Genomic DNA, 21,150 nt, shown 5'->3' on the forward strand with positions numbered 1-21,150 from the left:
GCACACCAAATCAGTCCTGTTTTTAGTATTGAAACAAACAAGCATTTAAGAAGATATTAGTTGGGTGTGGTGGCAAATGCCTGTAATCCCAGCAACTCCGAAGACTGAGGCAGGAGGATGGTGAGTTCAAAGCCAGCCTCAGCAATTTAACGAGGCTCTAAGAAAGGTAGTGAGGCCCTGTTTCAAAATAAAATATAAAAAGATCTGGGGATGGGGCTCAGTGGTTAAGCACCCTTGGGTTCAATCCTTGATACCAAAAAAAAAAAAAAAGATGTTGACTTATAACAGATTTTATGAGAAACTGGATTTTTATGACTTTTTAAAAATTGTTATGTAATAACTGTACATATTAATGGGATACAGAGTATATTCATCATTTTTTTGTGTGTGTGTTGGGAACATTCAAACCCTCTCGTTGATATTTCAAAACATATAGCAAATTATTATTAAATACAGTCACCCTACATTTCCACAGAACACTAGAACTCATCCCTCCTATCTAAGTTTGTACTCATTACATTGCTCTTAATATTATATTATCTTGAAAGACACCCTTTTAAGATTTATTGTCTGCGTATTTATTATTATGATTTCCTTTGAGACTTCTCTTTGAACCCATGGATAATACAGTTTACCAACTCTTATGTCTGTTTTATATGTGGTGAGTTTTCTTCATATGATCAGGGATAAGCTGCTTTCCTCCACTGTTGAATTGTACTCACCCAGCAAGGCCTCCTGGGAATGTTACCTCCCCAATTTACCTTTCCCTCTGTGACTCTGCCAAAGCATTTAAATTCGAAACTCTATGGCATTCTTCATTTAATTTTTCAGCTTGAGTGTTTGGGGCACCATTGAGCATTAGTTGTGCTATGTTTAACGACAAGAACTATGATTTATTCTCCTCTTTGTCTTAATTCCTTTATATCCACTCAGCTCCCAGCATGGTGCCTAGAATGCATATGGGCTTTTTAAAATTTTTTAATATTTTTTTTAGTTGTAGATGGACAGAATATCTTTATTTTATTTATTTATTTATTTGTTTTTATATGGTGCTGAGGATCAAACCCAGGGCCTCACACGTGTGAGGCCAATGCTCTACCACTGAGCTACAACCCCAGCCCTAGAATACCTATGTTTAATTCACTTTTTGAACATTAACATATTAATGAACAAAGCCTGTGACCTTGGAACAACTCCCAGAGGGCATCCCCACTCATCTAGGATGGAACCCATTTGAGAGTGGAAAAGAGTTCCACAGAACACACTGCCTATTTTTTGGAGAAATTTTCTGGAGCCAGGCCCAAGAAGCCTCCAGTTTTGTCCTGGCTACACCCACAGCTTCCATGGACGTCTGGGAGGGGACTGGCGGGTAGAGGCCATTCCCTCTGCCACTGCCAACCAACTGGGATCAGACTCCTAATGGGACGAGATTTTCAGAGGTGGCAAGTGAGAAGTACTGAGCTCCTGCCCCTGCAGCTGGGGAGCTACCAGGGATGACATTCTCGTTAAAGATGACTCCACTCACGAGAGGCTACTGAGTTAGTTTTGAAAGGTCCTGGCGGAGTCTTTGTTTACTTACATGCATTAACAAGAGTACTTTCTTATGTTTCCCTCTTTGGGGCTGAAAGGCCCCTCACTAAATACAGTCTTACATCTTCACCAATTGTTCATTAACCATTGTTCCATACTCTGTTTCCTTTCTTCTTGTTTCTGCTAAGGAGGGGTGACTATAAATGGGGTTGTTTATTCTGTGATGTACCCCACCTTTCTCCCTGCAGCTCATTCTCACCTCCACAGATGGCTCCTTCTTAGGCTGGCCCTTGGACCCTAAGGTTTCTCTGTGGTGTCTCCGAACTTGCCCACTGCCTCATAGATCAAAATGGTGATGACTTTGCCCCATCCTGTACTGCTGGTGCCTGAGTACACTTCCTATATCAAATAGGGTCTAAACTGTGGCATTTCCAGAGTTGTAGGGTAGGGGGAGTACATTTCAGGCAAAGGGCTTCATGGGCACACTGCAACTCTGATGAATGGCTGTAGCTTCTTGGAGTAAGAAAGAGCAGTGAGGGCCGGAGGACTTCTTGCTTGTCCTGTAGCCCCCACACGGCCATTTTTGCCTCCTGCAGCCTGTCTCTACCAAACCCAGCGCTACTGTTCCTTAGCGTATTCAAGACCTAAACAGTGGCTCCCCGGTGATCTTGATCTTGGCTGCACCCCTTGCAATGGCAATGGCAACACCTACCCACTCCCTTGGGAGTCAAAACCGAAAAAGACATCTCCTGCCACAACCTCACCTGACTAAGGGTTGGATCTTTTGGGAGCTTGACTGAAAACAGAAGACTGAGTTGAATTTACCAAACACTGACATCATAAACCACTGGTTGCAGGGTGGCGGACACTAATTCCAAAGTTATGTTCCATTCATTCTGAAGTCACTGGATAAATAGTGATTGAGAACCCACTGAGTGCCAGCCACAGTTCTAGATCAGGAGATGACGACTTGTGCTCATGGAACTTATAGTCTGAGAGAGAAGACTGCCAATTAAACCCTCCTCCAACAAGGAAAATTTATATATGTGGGTGTTATAGTCACCACCCTCCACCAGGGCCACTTGTAGTTAAACAGGTGGAGCCTACTGCTTATTGCTTATCACAATGAGGGAGATCACACACCAGGGAGGACATGGGGCAACTCAGTAACAGGATGTTAGAAAGACACTACAGTAGGATTTGGGCTTTGATAGAGTGGTTGAGGAGAGGGCCCAACGAAGTGGGGGTTGGCTCTGGATTGGTGTTATTAGAAAGCAGGAATAAATCCATGATAGGATAGCTCAAACAATCTTATCTAAAAGAACAGTTTTGCCAAGTGCAGTGAAGAACACCTGGAATCCCAGCTACTTGGGAGGCTGAAGCAGGAGGATCACAAGTTCGAGACCAGCCTGGGCAATTTAGTGAGACTGTCTCTAAAATAAAACAAAACAGTAAAATAAAGACAGGCTAGAGTGAGGTTAAAGATGAAATTTATAAAGAAGCAGCAGTTATATCAATCAAAAGAGGAAGATGCCTATTATGTTGTGGTTTGGACAATATGAATGCTTTGTCATCTGTGTTTGGACATGATGTTAGAGTGGTCTTGTTTCTGCCTTGACCATTCTTCACCATAGATTGGCATTGTCTGTTGTTGAACTTGTTCATGTTAGTGGGAGAGTGCCATGGCCTAGCTGTGTCTGCAGGCCCAGGGCCAGCTCCTGGATGTCAGGCACAGTCTCCATCCATTTCTGTACATGTGTTTGTTTGAGTGTGCTCCTTGACTTATGATGGGGGGTTATTTCTTGAGAATCCCATTTTACATTGAAAATATCCTCAGTCAAAATGCATTTAACACGCCTAATCTACTGCACATCCCAGTTTAGCCTAGCCCACCTCATATGGGCTCAGAACACACACATTAGCCTATAGATGGGAAAATCATCTAACACAAACCCTATTTGATTTTATTTTTAAAATATTTTTATTTGAAATAAAATAAAAGTGTATTATAGTTATGCATAATAGTGCATTACAGTTATATATAATAGTGGGATTCAGTTTGACATGCATAAATGCATATAACATAGTTTGCTCCATTTCAATCATCAGTACTTCCTCTTTCCCTCCTCACCCCTCCCCATCCCCTTCCTGTATTGTATCAGTCTTCTATGTATTTATTTTTAATTGGTGACATATATATGTGTGTGCATATATATATATATATACACACACACACACACACATACACATATTGTGTGTATATATACATACATATAATTGGAGTGTATTGGGATATATTCATGCATGCACATATCAAATTTGATCAATTTCACTCCCCAGTTCTTCCCCTTTCCTACCTTGCCCTCATTCTACTAATCTCCCTTCTATCTTCATGAGATCACAAATCCTATTTCATAAGAAAGCATCAATTTCACGTAAGTATTTAATACAACACTGAAAGTGAGAAACTTTGGTTGTATGGATGTGCTTTCATTCCATCTTAAAATCAAGAGATCCTAAGTCAAACCATCGTAATATCATCATAATGGGGTAACTTTAGGGTGGTTAGGAAGCCCAGTGTGTTACAGTGACATTTGAGCAGAAAACTGAAGGAAGCAAAGGAGGGCACCTTGCAGTGGGGAAGGAGGTGAGGAGATGGGGACAGTCTGGGTAGAGCCAGCGACAGTGGAGTCCTTGAGGGGGAATCGGGCTGGCTGGTGTGAGGCTTAGCATGGGGGTCAACGGGTTTGGAGCAAAGCACTCAGGGACAAGGAAGTGGGAGATGACAGGTTAAGTATTGGACACAGCTAGATCAAGGCAGGCCTGTGGGGCAGCATAAGGACATTGGCCTTCACCCTGAGTGAGGCAGGAGCCACTAGAAGGCTTCTAGTGGACAGCCATAAGGAAGTTTTGTTGTAAATAGATCTCCTGGCTGCTGTGCTGAGAGTGGCCCCCAGGGGCAATGGTGGAGCAGGGAGATGAGTGGTGCCAAGGGCTGGAGAGAAGATACCCGCGGGGACTAGTCATGGCAGCAGCAGAGTGCCGTGAAGCACCCGGACTCTTCAAGGATTTCCTGATGGCTTGGAAACGGATGAAGAAGCATGCCAAAGTTTTTCCCTTAAGCAAAGAAAAGATTGGATTGTGCTTCCCTGAGATGAGAAGCCTCTCTCGAAGAGCAGCTCTCTGGAGCTCAGTGAGGGCCTGTTTAGGTTGAGATGCCCTGAGACGTAAGTGGGGAGATACGGAGTAAGTCGATGCATGTGTGGGCCTGGAGCCCATAGGGAAGTTGGGGCTGGGGGTGTGGATATGGGATTTGCCAAAGTTTATGAGAACATCATGATTTCATGGTCCTACATGAGATCAGAGTGTGGATGTAGGTAGGAAAAAGTTTTTATATATCTGCACTCGATTTCTGTGTACTCCACTATTTTTAAGTTTGAAAGGTGAAGAGAAAACACAGAAGAGATTGAAAGGCATATCCAAAGAGGTTTGGAGAGGACCAAGAGTTCAATGATGTATTAACAAATATGCATTGAGTTCAACCCATCATTCAAGAACTTTTAAGACTTTAAATTCTGGGCCACCAGAAATACTGGGTAGATGGCAATACTGGGGTGGGGAACAAGGTTTAGCCAGGACTGTAGGCTGACATCAGGCATCTGTTCTTCCCTCTTGTTAACAGAACCTTGACTTTGGGGAGGCAATGTACTCATAATTTCCCAGGTACCCTTGCAGGTAGGTAGACTAAGGTCTATCCAATAAGATATAAACAGAAGTGTGATATGCAATTTCTGCTTAAATGGTGCTAATGCAGCTGAGAGGAATACATCTTTTGCTCTTCTACCCTTATTCCTTCCTGTTGTCCAGAATTTGGATGTTATAATTCAGAGCTCCAGCAGCCACCTTGGACCTTGTAAATGGAAACCAAGGATTAAGGATGACAGAATGAAAACATAGGAGCCTATGTTCCTGGCAGCTGTTGAGTTGTCAACCAGTCAAGGATTGCTTAACTTTAGATCTTTTGAATGAGCAAGAAACAAACTTTCATCTTATTTAAATCACAGTTAATTTTGGCTTTTCTGTCATATGCAGAACAAGCTAATTCTAACTTATAGGAGATTTGTTCATAGTTCTTCAAAACTGGGAAGACAACTTATGTGCACTAAAGATTAAAAGATGATTGTTTATGGTCCTTGCTCTCCTAGAACTCCCTGTACACCCAGCTGGCCTGGTTGGCATCAGGTTATTTAATGCTACTGGTAAGAGCTATTATGGTGGGTTGTTCCAGAGTCCACACCAGGACTGAGGCAGATGGTAAAGCAAGCTTCATCTCTTTTCCTCCTTTCCTTTCAGATCATATCTAAATTCAATAACTCAACATGTGTTCTTGCTCTGATTTCATTCCATTGACTATATTTTATTTTAATATATTCCACTACTAATTTAAGCCTTGAAGTTGAAGAGGAGAAAATGATAATGTGGACCAGATTTTAGATGGTTGGCACTTATAATTTCTCAGAAAACCTGTAAGGAATAATAAGCAATGGTTAAGAACTTGCTAGGAATCAATTTTGCATGTGAAGTTTCATCCAATCAACAATTATATAAATACTCTAGCCCAAGAAACTTGGCAGGATGCTAAAACTACAAATATGATCTGTGTCATTTCTTTAATGGAGCAATTATTTTGATGTTGTGTTTTCCTTCTGGAAGATACCTTAAAAGTACACTTGGCCAGCTTTTCACCTCTGGCCAATCCTGCTCTTAAATATCTGAATCCTAGTGTCTTAAATGTCTCCAGATCTGGGCCAAATGGAGAAACTGTATTGAACACATACCGGGTGCCAGGTTCATTGCATATATTATCTTACTTAATCTTTACAATAACTCTGCAAGAAAGGTTTTAGAATCCTCCTTTCACCCATAAGAACCAGACTCTCAGAGGGTACCAGCAATCTGCTTAGTCATATATAGCTCATGAGGAACAGAGCTGTTATTCAAATCCAGAACTCACACTGCTGTTTGCCTGTACATCAAACTGTTTTCCCCCAAATACCTTTGTTGGTGATGCCTTCTCTATTGTCTAACAGTCTTTTAAGCCAGGGAATCTCTTATGAGCAGTGTGAACAGATTTCTGCCCCTGGATTCTATTTCTCAGTTTCCACCAGTCACAATCCTAACCCTCTTCCAAATCTTTTGTACATTCCCTTTCTCCTCTATCAGCCTTCCTTGCACCTCCATATCAGCGTGATCTCTGCTTTCTGGGAATTCTCCTTACTCCATTCTTGGCTTTTATGGCGCTTATCACTTTATTTTCCGTAGGAAGGAGAAAAGAAAGGGAAAATTTATTGCACACTTTTTGTCTCCTCTAATCCCCTGAATAATCCACTGAGGAGTTTTTATCTGCCATTTTACATATGAAGAAACTGGACACACAGCAGGCTGAAGAGGTGGAATGATTTGCAAACACGGATTTGCAAGGACGTCAGATTGGAATTACAGATCGTTCTCTCCACACCCCGCCCCCTCAGACTAGCACATCGCAAAGGCGTCCATTAAAATGGTTCGTGATATAAATTAATGGATGGGCGGATGAATGAATGAGTATTTAAAGGCTGGTTTATAAAGGAAATTTAGACCTAAGAGAGCTGAAGTTCCGCTTGAAATATAGATTCCTTGTACACTTGGGGTTTGGTGGCCGCAGAAAATCACAAACGTTCGGATTAAAAAAGAAAGGGTTCCCTTCACGTTGGGACAACTAAAGTGCGACTTTGCGAAGAGGTCTACAACGCCTGTGATTCCGGGACAGACGCGCAAACTACAAAGCTCCCTCCTTCGGAAAGCTCTGGAACACCGTCTCCTTCTGTTCCCAAACTCGGGCCGCTGGGGGGGGGGGGGGGGAAGGGCAAGCGCCTGTCCCTTTAAGAATCTGGTCGAAGTCCTTTTCCTTGCCCTGCCCCGCCTCCCCGCGATACCGGCGCGGTCTGGACGCCCACCTCTTTCTGCTTGGGAGGCGGCACTATGGGTTCGGACGCCCATCCGTCACAGAGGCGCCACCTCTGATTGGCTGTTACGCTTCGGGCCGGGAGGCGGGGCGGGAAGGCCGGAGAAACTAGTTTGTTGGCGGCGCCTCGGCTGTACCGCGGCGGGCGCATTCGGGGCCGTGGGGAGCCGGTCAGGGGAGGCGGCGGCGGCGGCTGCGGAGCTCGTGCGGACGGCCAGGGGTCTCTGAGCACGGCGGGCGGCAGCGCCCGGAGCGGTGAGTGTCTGGGCTGGACTGAGCCAGGCTGGGGGCGCCGTCCTCTGGCCGGCTTGCGTCCGCGCTCCGGCCACCGCACCGGGGACTTGTCACCTCCCCCGGGCTGGACCCGGTTCGTGGAGTCCTGGGCAAAGGGAGCCTCCTCAAGGCCGTGAGTTCTGGGAGGAGCGCAGAGGGACTGGGGTCCCGGAGCTGCGCCGGCTACCGCGTGTCTTGGGGCCACTGGGGTAGGGGACAATGTGGGGGCGGGGAGGGTGGCAGACTCAGCCACCCCAACCCCTAGCCCGGAGTCCTCCCGTCGCGTCCGTGCCTGGGGACTCCGCGAGGGTATTTGCTAAGAGCCTTGGGCGAGGGAATGAATTGTTTTGCAAATGGATGTTGCGCACGGGAGCTGCTACTTTCCCCCCTGGGAGCGGTTGATTCATTGAGTCCACACACTCTCTTTTTAAAAAATTACTATTGATCCTGGAAAACGGAGGTTGCTTGTCTTCGAGGATATGAGCGGCAGAGCTCTGCGCCCTGGCGGAGCGAAGTCCCCGTTCACTTGGGCCCTGCCGGGTGCCCTGCGAGGACAAGGATTGAAAGGTCTGGTCTACTCCAGCCGGGTCCTGGAGCCTGCCACCCTTTTGCCCCAGGACTTGTATGCCCCACCAGACAAGAGTCCTGTATCTCTGTGCATTTCACGAGAAGGGAGAAATGGGTAATAGTCCCAAAGTCACACCCACCTGTCCAGCTGGGTGGTGACCAACCTTGCAGCTCCAGAGCAAGTATATAGTCTGATTCCTCTTCCCGCATCTTGACCTGGCCCCAGGGATTCCTCTCGTTCCCCCCTTCCTTTTCTCCTTCATAGTTGTTTTAGCAGCTTTGCCTTTGGGGAATTGTGTTCCCAGGGGTACCAGACTCCTTTTTTGTGTGTGCTGCTGCTGCTTCAGCCACCCCAAAGTTCACTCCCACTGTCTTTGAGGTAAGAAGACTTTCCATAAAGACCTGGTCAAAGGAAGTGGGTGGTTGGCCCAGGCCCCTTCCCTTTAATCTGGATTCTTGAATCCTGCTGAGCTCCCAGTGCTCTCTCCCTTGGGGAAGGCTCACTGGGCTCTGGCCCTCCCTGGTGAGTCAGGGCAAAGTGTGTCAGGTGTTTGGGTCCTTTGGTTTCACTCTGGCATGGCAGTGGGGCAGGGAAGGAGGGAAGTTGCCTATGGCACAAGGACCAGACTGTCACTTGAGACTCAGGCCTTTGGTACCCTGGGACTCTGTCTCCCCTTTCATAGGTGGAACTGATGCTCAGTGGGCCTATGTGTGCCGTTAGGATTTCTGGGTGATGTTGGGAAAGCTGGGGGCTGGGAGGAGTAGGACACAGAGTCCTTCCCACCCTTAGAGTTGGTCTTTCCAAGACCTGGAGTCCTGGGTTTCCAAGCTGTGCCTGTGGAGGCTGACAGAATTATCTTTTCCCAGGCTCCACAAATATTTCAATTTTGATTAATTTGTTAGGAAGTGACTCCAGGGAGGTCATTAAGGAGAGTAGACAGAAATGGAAGAATCAACCTTCTTCCTGGGTCTCAGGTTGCTGCTGAATTTATGTGTGTGGTGTAGAGACAAGAGCTGTGGGCAAGTTGCACCCTCCACATTGGAGATGGCTTCTGTAGCCTGATGTCCTTAATGGCATCTTAAACCTGCGGGCACCCAGTGTTGGGAAAGGAGACCAGGAAGAAAAGAAAGAAATTACCCTGTGCCAGACTGTACAGTCTGCAGTGAAAACAGGCCTGGTTCTTCCCAGTACAGAAAGAATGAGTATGTTATTTAGTGAGTGGTTTTAGTCATTCATTCCTTCGTTTATTATTTTATTCAGTGTTTCAGACTTTGACTGGGGACCCTGCTTTTAGGGACCTCCTAGATGAGAGGGTGCTGGCATGTGGATCAGGGGCCCTGACTATCAGAGTACAGAGAACCCCAGTGATTAATAAAGGCAGCAAGGGAAGCTGAGGGGACACTAAGGAAGGGTGCAGGTGGCAAAGGTGTCCTGGAGAGAGGATGCCTGGTCTAAGAAAAGGCTTGCCTCAGCCCAGATTCTCCTCTCCTGCCACCCACCCACATTTCTCCCAGAGCCAGTTCAGGTTGATGTCAACTTAGGGCACCGGTGAGGTCAGAGAGAATGCAGGTGAGAGGTGATGGAGAGGGTCTTCTCAGCTCTGGTGGTCTGCTCTGCACTGGCAGTAGTCCACTCACAGCAAACTGTGTGGCTTCTGAATGCAAGGGGTCCTGACAGAACCCACCCCATTGTCCCTAAAGACCAGCTCATTGCCTGACCCCTTAGTCCTTCTGTAACATAGGGTAGTGGGGGTGTAGCCTGGCCATAGGGGGGCTGTCAGAGCTGGGACAAGCAAATAGAGTGTCTAGACAAATGAATTGACTGACTGAGATGGTGGTTTCATCTAATGTGGTAAATTTCCTAATTGAATTGCCTGCTCAGGGCTGTCGAAGCATTTTCCCCAAACCAGGAACACTTAGTTTGGACAAGTGGAAGGAGTGGCAGGAAGAGGGAGAGCTTATGTATCCGCAGCTTTTAGTCACACCATCCCAGCAGGACTTAATCAGTCTACATCTGTCCCCTTGTGATTGCAGCCACCTTTCTGCAGGTTTCAGCCCCTTTTCTGGACTACCTCCCCTCGGCAGCACCAGCTCCATTACTAGTTCTAAAGGTAGCAAAAGCTGATACCAGTGGCTTTAAGCCATTGCCTCACCACACTGACTTCAGGTCCCTCAAGCGCCATTAGGAGGTAGGAGTTTGGGGGATTAGAGGGACATAGAATGGCTTCAGGGGTGGGCAAGCTCTCCGTAAGCCCCTCAGTACAGTATCAGTGGAAGAAGTGCAAGCTGTGGACCCAGACTGGGGCTCCATGCTGCTGAGTGTCTGTGACTGAATTCTGTAACCTCGCTGGGCCTTACTGGCCTCTCCTGGGATATCCTGAAGATTAATAGTCTCACCGTGTAGACTCCTCTAGAATCTTCTGGCACCAAGTGGACATTGGTCATAGCCAGCTTCCTTTTCCCTTCACCTCATTCCCTGGGCACAGACTGAGGCTGGGTGCTGGCTTGCAGCCCTTTCTTGGGCCTCAGCCGCCTCCCTGCTCCTTTCAACCCCTGTCTCAGTGCCCTTTCGGATGGTAAAGGGTAGACAGACACATGTGGCTTATTGACCTGTTTTTAAAAGTGACAGCTCTGTGGTCTCAGAAATCCAATTTAGTTGTGAAATTGCACAGTGTTTTCTGTAAATGCATAAAGTTCTGCCCAATCTTTCTTCCCCCCTTGAGGCTCCCTTGGGCTATCCCCGTTTCAGCGACTAAGGCCTGAAAACTAGCTCCACCTCTTCATCCTACCATTGGACCCCTCAGACCTAGAACCTGTTGGCAGAAAGAACACTAAAGTGGGGGGAGTCCCACCTGCCCTGCCCCTCCTGGCTGTGTGTCTCTGCAGGCCCCCTTACCTTTGTGGGCTTCAGTTTGCCTTTCTACAAAATGGGCATTGCTCTTCCATGAAGTGTTTCTATTAAATGTTTTCCTGTGATATCTCAAAAGTTCTTGCAAGCTCTGATGTCAAGCAGCTTTACACAGCTTGGGTTGTTGGCTCAGCCCTCATAGGTAGGAAGAATTTGAGAAGTGGCAAGTGGAGTGTAGAGGAGCCATGTTAGAAAACAGGAGCTGAGTGGATTCTGGTTCCATCTCTGCCTCTGATACATACTGTGGGCTTTGGGCAAGTTATTCTCCCTCTCTGGACCCTCCTTTTCCCTGTTTAGGATGAGATTCTAGTAGAATGAGAGGAGTGCAGTAGCTAAGCTCCTTATTTCCTCATCTGGATGACTGGAGATGGATTGGGTTTTCCCAGTATTTCCAGAGGGATAGGGCTCTTCTTCCAACCTCCCTTAGTTCCCTGCCCACTCCTTCAGAGTTTGGGGCCTGCGTGTGCTGGGTGAGGGGACTGGGGAAGCCAGAAGACTGGGTCAGGAAGTACCAGTCTGGGCCCAGGGGGAGCAAGCATGGGCTCAAAGGAAGATGCCATGTGGGTGACTCACTGCTCACTGTCACTGACTGATCCTGGGGAGGGAGCTGGGCAGCAAATAGAGGAGTATCCTGGATGGCCCCTGCTCTGTAACAGATGGGATGAGACCTTGCCTGTGGGGTTTCCCCTGGGCACAGAACCGGAGCCACCAGAGATAGTCAGAGTGTCCCTTTGAGCAACAGGGATTGTGAGGAGAAGAGGGGGACAGAAGGAGGAGGCTGAGTGCCAGCCTTTGCCCAGGAGGCACCTGCAAGACCTGTTGGATGGCTCCTCCCACTGAGCATGGCCATGGGAGAGCTGTGGCTGCTGCCCGCCTGAGGACTACATTCACCTTGTGCGCCACTCTCTCCGCCTCCACAAGATCAACGCCTTTGCCTGGCAGCTGTGTGGAAGTAGGGTACAGAGATAGGAGGGACAGAAACAAAGAAGCCTTGCATGTTCTCTGCCTATTCCTGTTGAACCCCCAAGGAGAGTCTGACTGCAGATCAATCTCGGCCAAACAGAATTAATTTCCTAATTAAGATAAGAGAAGCATTCCTAGTCCAAACCTCAAGATGAATTGTCTGCCAGGTTTGCAGTTGGCCAGGTTGATTTGTCTGGGTAGAAGTGAGGGCTAGGAGTCTTTTTCTAAAAAACCATGACAGGTCATCCAGCATCCACAGTGTACATTCTGCTTCATCAGAGCTGGGCCTGTGAGTGAGTCCTTGGTCAGCAAGTCCCTTGACCTGTGAATGCCTCTGTTGTGAATCGACAGTCTCAGAAATAAGGGAGAAGGGTATCACAGACAGTGAGTATCTTGGCACAGTGCTGGGGTGTGAGTGGCACGTGGGGAGTCTGCCTCAGTTTCCACATTGGAGAGTAAGATCATTGTTGGTCTCTATTCCATCATGTCCAATGAGTATTTTTTGCCATCAGTTCTCGGTCAGGCTCTGGAATTCAGCAGAAAACAAGATGAGGCCCCACCCTTCCGGGACTCCTGTTCAACTGGGGGAGACAGATAACAGACCATATAAATGCAGCTGTAGGAAAGGCTGTTGGGGCATGGACAGGGAGGTGAGAGAGAAAGGATCAGGGGGCGGAGGAGCCACGTGGAGGGAGGGGGTCAAGGAAGTCCTCTGTGGGGTTGTGGTGTGTGAGCCAGCCATGAGAAGATCTGAGTGTCAAGACTGGGATGGCACAGGCTGGAGACGGGTGTGGACCAGGCACCAGGAAAGGCTGCAACCATGACGTCGTATGGTCTTCTGATGCATAGGGAGACTAAGGAAAATATTGTGCTTTTAAGTTATCTTATTTTTTTTTAATTAGCACACCAACAGATTCTTTTTATAAATGAACAATAGAGGGGGGAAATAACAAAACGTGGTATGAAACTATGTCCCTCTCCCTGGTATGTATCCACAGATATAGATGGTGTATGGATTTTGATTTTTCCATTATTTGGATCCTACTCAGTACTCTACAACTTCTATCACTCAGTGTGTGGAGAAACTTTTACCCTTTTCATGGGCACATAATATTCTGCACTGTGACCAGACCACTATCTTTCATCCCATTGTCTCCTAAAGAGATACTTTTGGGTCATGCCTGATTTTCCTCATTACAAGCAATGAAGTCTTGAACATCCTTGACTGTGCATCTTGATGAAAAAGTGAGACTGTTAATTCCCATCATTAAAGTCAGATGCCTTGCAGATAAACTTAGTTTTATCTCTCCACATTTTCACCCATCCTTGATATTATTCACATATTCAGTTTTAGTTAACATGATGAAGCAAATCTCATTCCTTTAAAAAAAAAAAAATTGATCCAGTGTATTCAGGCTTTCTCTTTTGATTCTAATCCGCCTCTGTTTTTCCAAAGGATCAACATTTAGCCAGGGCTAGTTCTGCCTCCTATTGGTCTCCTGGCCTCAGCTGGGGATTGAGCAGAGCTTGTGGCCCTGTGTATGCATCTGTGAAATGAGGCCCTTTAATCCCTGCCCAGCCCTGCCCCCTGCTAGCTGCTGTGCCCTGTGCATGGGAAAACATTCCTGGAAATTCATTTTATGCTCAGAAGCTCTGCAAACACAAGGAGGCTAGGCTTTTACTGGTGAGGGCCAAATATCTGAAGGCTGAAACATTTGAGTGAATTCAGGGTTTCTAAACAAGAGTGTATCCAAGAGTTGGCCTGGGATGACTTTGCCTATGGTCAGCGGAGATGGCTTTAGGTGAGATGCAAAGAAATTTACCTGTCCTGAGAAAAGTTTGGCTCAGCTCCAGAGCACCTCTCAGAGGCTTGGCCAGTCGGGAGCTGCCTCCTGTCCCACCTGTAGCAATGAAGAAATAAGCTAGCAGGACAGAGAAAGTTCCCTCACCAGTCCGTGAAAAGGCTCCAAAAGTTATCGGCCGTCACAGACTCTATTTACCTGTTGATAAAGATCAAAGGCTGCAGTCCAAAACTTTGTTAATTTCCATGTATATTACTTTGGGGGTCTTTGTATTCCTATAATAGGAAGCTTCAAAACAAGCAGAAGATTTACCAAAAGGCCCTTGTACTTGATTTGCAGACAGAAGGGGGCCAGGGAAACGCTGTGGAGACTAAAGGAGAAAGAGAGGCCGATCTGGAATGGTGGAAACCAGGCCCTTGACAGAGGAGTCAAGGGATGGTGGGGCCACAGCCAGGGCCCCCAGGGGAATTCATTACTGCCTAGCGCCACTGATCAGGCTCTTCTGTCATTTCCCAAGTGGCCTTGCTCCCACCCTTGGAGAAGCAACATCCAGTTTGGCTGCAGTTCCCCTGCTGCCCTGGGGATGATCAGGACTGAGCCCCAGAGGAGGCTCCTGTTATCCCAGGCAGCCCGACCTGGTGGAGACAGGCATGGTGGGGGAGGTGAGGGCAGCCAAGGGCACAGTGGGGCTCCCAAAGGCCTCTTGGAGGGAGGCCTCCTCATGTGTACTTTGGCTAGTAAGGGGAGGGAGGGCTGAAGGGCACTTTTGCTTTATTGGCCACCCCTTGATTCTGAAGACTGAGTATTTAAGGAAGTGAGGAAGCATCTCACTCTGGAGATGCCCTGGAGGTGGGGGCACCAGTGGGCCACTTCTGTCCTGGGCACCGCTTGCAGCCAGGTGTTTCACTAAGTTGGAGAGAGGTTGGATGGCCAGGTTTGCTTTTAGGCACTGGGACTCACTGGGATATCTGCATTGCAGGAAATTGCAGTTGCTATTTTTACCATTTCGTCCAGGACTTTTTAGTGGAAGGTGCAATTACATGCAAAATTTCAGGGTTTGCTTGGCCAACTTAGCCCTCGGAGCCGGCCATGGGCCAAGGCAGGTCCCCCTACAGAGTGGTCACTTGGTGTGTAAAGCAAGATATCTTTGCATATGGACTCACAGCTACCCTTGTTGCTGGACGGCATCCTCAGCAGTTTCCAGTGCCCGCAGTTTCTTCTAGGCCCAAAAGAGGACTTTGCTGGGGTTGGCCTAGATAATTGCCCATGAACACCTCATAATTGGCTGCACATGCAACGGTGAGGCCAGCCTGGTGAAGCCATGTTGTTCCTAACAGTCCAGGAAGTTAGAACTTTATTACATGAAATTATTGAGAACCCATGCTACCCACTGTGCTAAATGCCAGAGCTAAATAAGACAGCCTCCGCTCTCAAACCTCACACAGCCAGCAATTGAAGAATGCAGAACACTTCACGTTTTCCCAGAACCTTTTAGATGAGCACCTAATATGCTTTTAATACATATACATTATGGCTAGAGGCCAAGTGGACCTGCACAGTAGTCCCCCATTATCTGCACTTGGACTTTCATGGTTTTAGTTATCTGGGGTGAACTGCAGTATGATACTATTAAATGGAAAATTCCAAAAATAAACAATAACTTTTAAATAATTTTTGTTACAATATATCTTACAATAGTTCTATTTTATTGGTTGTTATTGACTTCTTTCTGTGCCTTATTTTAAATTGAACTTTTATCGTATGTTGTGTATATAGAGAAGAACATAGTATCTCTAGTGTTTCGTTCTCTTTAAGGTTCTGGGCACCTGTTGGAGGTCGTGGGATATGTCCTCCAAGGAGAACGGGGGCTTTGTATTAGTTTCTATGGCAACATGGCAAGTCACCACAAGTTTAGCAGCTTAAACATATTTATTAGTGCATGGTTCTGCAGGCTGGGAGTCTGGGTTAGCTCAACTAGGTTTTCTGCTTCAAGTTTCACAAAGTCCACAATGAAGGTGTCGGGTGGATGGGGTCTCCTCCTGAGCTCTGGGGAGATCCTGTGTCAGATCTTTCTGGTTGTTGGCAGAACTGTGTTTTGGGTAGTCTTAGGGCTGAGTTCCCTCCATGCCACCTGCCCTTGCCATCTTCAGCCCTGCAGAGGGGCTTCAAATCCTGTTCTGCTTCAAAAACCTGACTTCCAGTCTGTGACCAACAGGAGAAAATTGCTTTTAAAGGGCTCATGGACTAGGTCACACTCACACAAATAGTCCCCCTCTCTTGGTAACATCATTAATGTTATGTAATTAATGATTGGTAACATCATTAATTACATCTGTAGCAAAGATTCATTTCATTTGCAAGTCCCTTTGCTGTATGGAGCAACATGTTCAACGGAATAAGACCCCAGGTGGAGATCAGGAGTCATCTAGGAGTTCTGCTGGCAGGATACATCAGCCACACCAGCATTAATAACAGCAGCTCTCATGAATTGAGTGAACTTTATGTTGCCCCCTTGTGCTTAACTCTTGGTGTCTTGTCTCTCAAATAATTTTTAGGACGGTACCTTGAGCTAGGTGTAGTTACAAAAGCCCCTGTTATACTTGGAGGACATATCCCACGACCTCCAACAGGTGCCCAGAACCTTAAAGAGAACTAAACACTAGAGATACTATGTTCTTCCCTATACACACAACATATGATAAAAGTTCAATTTAAAAATAAGGCACAGATGGGCTGGGATTGTGACTCAGTGGTAGAGCGCTCGCCTAGTGCACGGGACCAGGGTTCGATTCTCAGCACCACATAAAAATAAAGGCATTGTGTTGTGTTCATCTACAAAAAGATTCCTTCTCTCTCTAAAAAAATAAGGCACAGAAAGAAATCAACAATAACTAATAAAATAGAACTATTATAAGATATATTGTAACAAAAGTTATTTAAAACTTATTGTTTATTTATTCTATCTTTTTTCCAGATGAGAAAACTGAGACTCAGACTATAAGTAACACAGGCTGTTTTTACAGGTGCCAGCATTTGAAACCAGAGACACTTCATAGCCAGCCATTCTGCTAGGCTAGTTAGGATTAGTATCTCCAATTTGCTTTGTGTGATTTATGGACTACTATCCAGAACAGGGTTGAGGGTGGCTCTTCCCCATCTAGCATTTAAAATGTTTACATATGAAACATGTCAATCATACTTCAAATGGCAGACACTGGGGACCTTTTACGTGGGTTTAACAGATCTCTGGATCATTTTCATTTTTTACTCCAGTAAATGTTGTGGTTAATCCACTTTCCATTCCACTGAATTTATTGAGCATCTGATGTGTCAATCTAATGTGAACATCTAATATGACATAGAATATGTCCTCGAGGAGTTGCAAATATAGATAGGGACACAATACACAGCAACATGAAAAACTGAAGAATGCTGACCAGTAGTAGGAGAAATGTGACAGTACTGCATGCAGCAAAGAAACAGAGGGAGTTAGAATGGTAATTCCAGGAGAGAAGACAGGGATGCTTTATTTTTTACCACATCCTTGGCACTTGTAGGCCTGGCATATTGAAGGTACCTAGAAATTAATCATTGCATTAATTTTTTTGAGCATCTGCTATGTACAAGGCCCTGAACTGATGAACAAATGTGAAGACCAGAGTGTGTGACCTGATAAGGATTATGGAGGAAGAGGGGCTAGGGTGGGCAGTGGAGCTGGAACAGGGGCAACAGATTGAATGAGGTTCAGATGCCAAGCCTCCTATCAGGCTTTTGAGCAGGAGAGTAGTCAACAAGTAACCATCTGGTACTGCATTGGTGGAAGTGGGGAGACGTGGGGACAGTGGGCTAACCCAGTCTGCAGCAATAAAGGTAGGACCAGAAAAGAAGGCCTAATGCGCAGATCCATCATGGAAGGTTTAATGGAACTTGGTGGCTCAGCGATATGTTAAAAGTGTACATGGGCAAGTGGCTATTTATGGACACCCATGTATTTGCTATAAATATACATACATATGTAATTTCAAGAGACCTAGAATCATCAACTGCAATGCCTGAGCTCAGCAGCCCATGCATGGTGTACTTTTGCTGCCCAAGGCCCTGCCCTCTGCAAACCACCAAGTACTGTTGTTTTGGAGGAGATCAAGGTGGTCCATAGCAGAAGAAGCCTTCTGCTAGTGAAGGGAGGAGCAGAGCAGGGCAAGTGTTTTAGAAGGTGATGGCCACCTGTGGGTTAGAAGGTGCTGGATCCCCTGGCAGCTGGCTAGTGGTAGTACAAACTGGGGGAGGGGGAAATGGAGGACTCCATACAGGCCCCCACACTTTTACAGAAGTTTCTTGCTCTACGTTCTTAAAAGAAGGCATGATTAATGTGGAGATTAAGAAAGTTCTGCCATGCAGCGTCCTCAAAGTGAGATTGAGGGTTCACAGGTCAAAACTATTTTCACAGTAATTCTAAGATGATGCTTGCCTTGTTCACTCATTTTCTTCTGGGTGCATAACTCTGTACCAGTGTTTTCCAAATGACCCATGCACTGTGTTACAAAATCATGCCTGGGTAAACCATCCATTCAAAGTGCAGGCCAGGCCAGTGGAGGAGAATGTCAGAGTACAAAAGTTCATAGACAGAGGCTCAGATTCCACATTGCAACAAGCCTTAAAGAAGCTACCACATGTCAGGTCTTAGTGTAGTATATCACAGAAGTGTGTCCACAGTGATCCAAAAAGACTCTTAAAATCTTCTGCCTTGTCCAGCCACAGGAGACTGGGCTTCATAGCCTGTAATCAAACCAACTCAGCAGGTCAAGTACAAAAGCAGGTAGGAGAATCCAGCTACTATTGTCAATAGTTTTTTTTTTTTTAAGATTAATTTATGAAAAATAACTCTTATTTATGCTAAGATGTTATCATTTGAATCTGGAATGTCCCCCAAATGTGTTGACGGCTTGGTCCCCAGTGGATTATTGGAAGGTAGTGGAAATTTACCCACTAAAGGTAAAGAAGGACCTAGTGGAAGAGGTGGGTCACTGGGGGCATGCCTTCAAGGTGGATATTTTGTCTCCAGACACTGCCCTTCTTCCTGGCCACCATGGGATGAGCAGCTTTCCCCCACCACATGCTCCCTGCCTATTTCTTGCCACAGGCCCAGAAACAGCAGAGCCAACTAACCATAAACTGAAACCATGAGCCCAAATCTTTCCTTCTTTAAGTTGTTTTTCTCAGGTATTATGTCATGGCCATGGACAGCTGTCTAAAACAACATATAATGGGTCGATCCTTTCTTCCTTCTAGGGGTGGAACCATGGGTCTGTGCATGCTAGGTAAGGGCGCTACCTGATCACCCCCCCAGCCCTATTTTTATTTTTTAATTAACATATACATTTTTCTCAGTTTTAATTTTGAATATGGTAAATCTCAATAGACAAAACCACATAAACAAAAGCACCTGGGGGTCCTCAATCATTTTTACATTATAAAGAGATCCTAGATTAAGCAATCTAAGAGTGACTTTGTTCCCGTAAGTGCCTGCAAAGCTGGCACCAGGCGTCAGGCTCTGTGTTGAGTTGTGTATATCCAGTTCCCCTATTTAGTTGTTCAGCAGTCCTTTGTGGTTGGTGTAGTTTTCACGTCCATTTTACAGATGAGAAAACTGAAGCCCTGAGACTGTCAATGTGGGGCCCAGGTCTCAGCACGGAAGTGGGAGTGCTGGGACGCAGGGGGTCCCAGATTGACATAGCCTTGAGCGCTGACTCCAGCTAAACTATAGATGTGTGCAGGTTACTTACCTTCTGGGACCCTGAGCTTGCACGTCTGTACTATGGGGCCAGTGATGCCTTGCAAAGAGGTTGAGAGGACCCAGTGAAAGTACCTGTAAGGTTCCCGGGCACAGAGGCTCTGCCCTCCTCATGGGGAGAGGAGGAGCTGTACCATTCTCACCAGCACAGCTAGGGAGGAACAGAGCTTCTGGAGACGGGAGGAGCTCTACTGCTAACAACTGCTGGTGCTTGACTCTTGTTTTTTCCCTGCTCTCTGATTTGTTCGTTTTTCTCCAGGCGGCTTGTTGAAAGTGATAGTGATATCTAGGTCAGCATGCTTTTAACAGTTCCATCTGTGGACTAGACAGCAGGAGGGAGCGCCTGTTTGCAGAGGGCCGGGTAGTTCTGATGAGGAGGGAGGAACCCCTTGGGATGCTGTGTTTGCTTTGAAGGGAGCTCTGCTCACATCCCTCTCTTTCTTTCTGGCTTTCTCTGGTTACGCTGTTTCACCAGGTGGGAGAGCCCGAGTGTTGAGTTCTTGACTAGAGCAGTGGTGTCCCTTTTATTGGCTCTGCTCTTGCCTAGACCCATAGCTGGGCTGGCAGATGATTCCCAGCTCTGGGGGACGGGGACAATCAGTCCAGCAGCCCTGCTGAGCTGATGGGAGTGGGATGTGACCTGGAGAGGTTGGATGGCACCTGCCATGCACCTGATGGACAGGGAGGGGCCTGTACCTCCCTCCCTGGATGGGAGAAGCCTTTGTTGGAGGGCTTTAAGCGTGGCTTGGCACAGCCTACCTGGGAAGCGGAACTTTTAGGACAGTGTGGCATCAAATCTCCATCATTCTCCAAAGAATTTTTCTCAAGAGAAAACAGTAATTCAGCCAAAGCAAAGATGTTATTTGGGGATAAAAATTCAAAAAATTATGGGTGAATAGATAATAAATTATGGTTCTTATATATTTTAGAGACATTAAAGTTTATAGTTGACAACCACAGACGTGTAGGCGCCAGGAGATTCCTGTGGCTCCTCAGCATGTGCCCACAGTAGGCCTTCAGACAGTCTTTGTGAAGTAGTGAATGTAGGATAGAAAATGGCAATTATGTGAAAAGCTAAGGTAAAAACAGTGTAACACAGTATCTATCATTGCAACAATTTTTAAATGTATTTATTCATTTTATGTGATGCTGGGGATGGAACCCAGAGCCTCATGCATGCTGAGCAGTATACCCTCTGCTGAGCCATGCGCCCAGCCCAATTGCAACAATTTAGAACTGTTTATTTGTGGATAAAAGCTGACAATAAGAAACCAAAATGGAAAGAGTTCTTCTGTTTGCAATGTTTCTCGGA

The 21,150-nt window shown here is 46.3% G+C and overlaps 1 protein-coding gene across 3 annotated transcripts in view; it reads left to right on the top strand.

Moving 5' to 3' along the window:
• Positions 1 to 7,624: 7,624 nt before the first annotated feature.
• The window catches only part of Klhl25 (kelch like family member 25), a 32,731-nt gene continuing 19,205 nt past the window's right edge, over positions 7,625 to 21,150 (top strand). Inside the window, exons 1-2 of one of the 3 annotated variants that reach the window (XM_078051199.1) lie at positions 7,625 to 7,789; positions 18,800 to 18,863. The gene's annotated coding sequence lies outside the window, so the exon portion shown is untranslated. Of the gene's footprint in view, positions 7,790 to 7,837; positions 7,941 to 18,799; positions 18,864 to 21,150 lie in introns of those variants that run through there. The other 2 variants (XM_005320113.5, XM_040274917.2) reach the window with 2 other exon arrangements.

This window comes from Ictidomys tridecemlineatus, chromosome 5, assembly GCF_052094955.1.
Source record: "Ictidomys tridecemlineatus isolate mIctTri1 chromosome 5, mIctTri1.hap1, whole genome shotgun sequence".
Lineage (NCBI taxonomy): Eukaryota > Metazoa > Chordata > Mammalia > Rodentia > Sciuridae > Ictidomys > Ictidomys tridecemlineatus.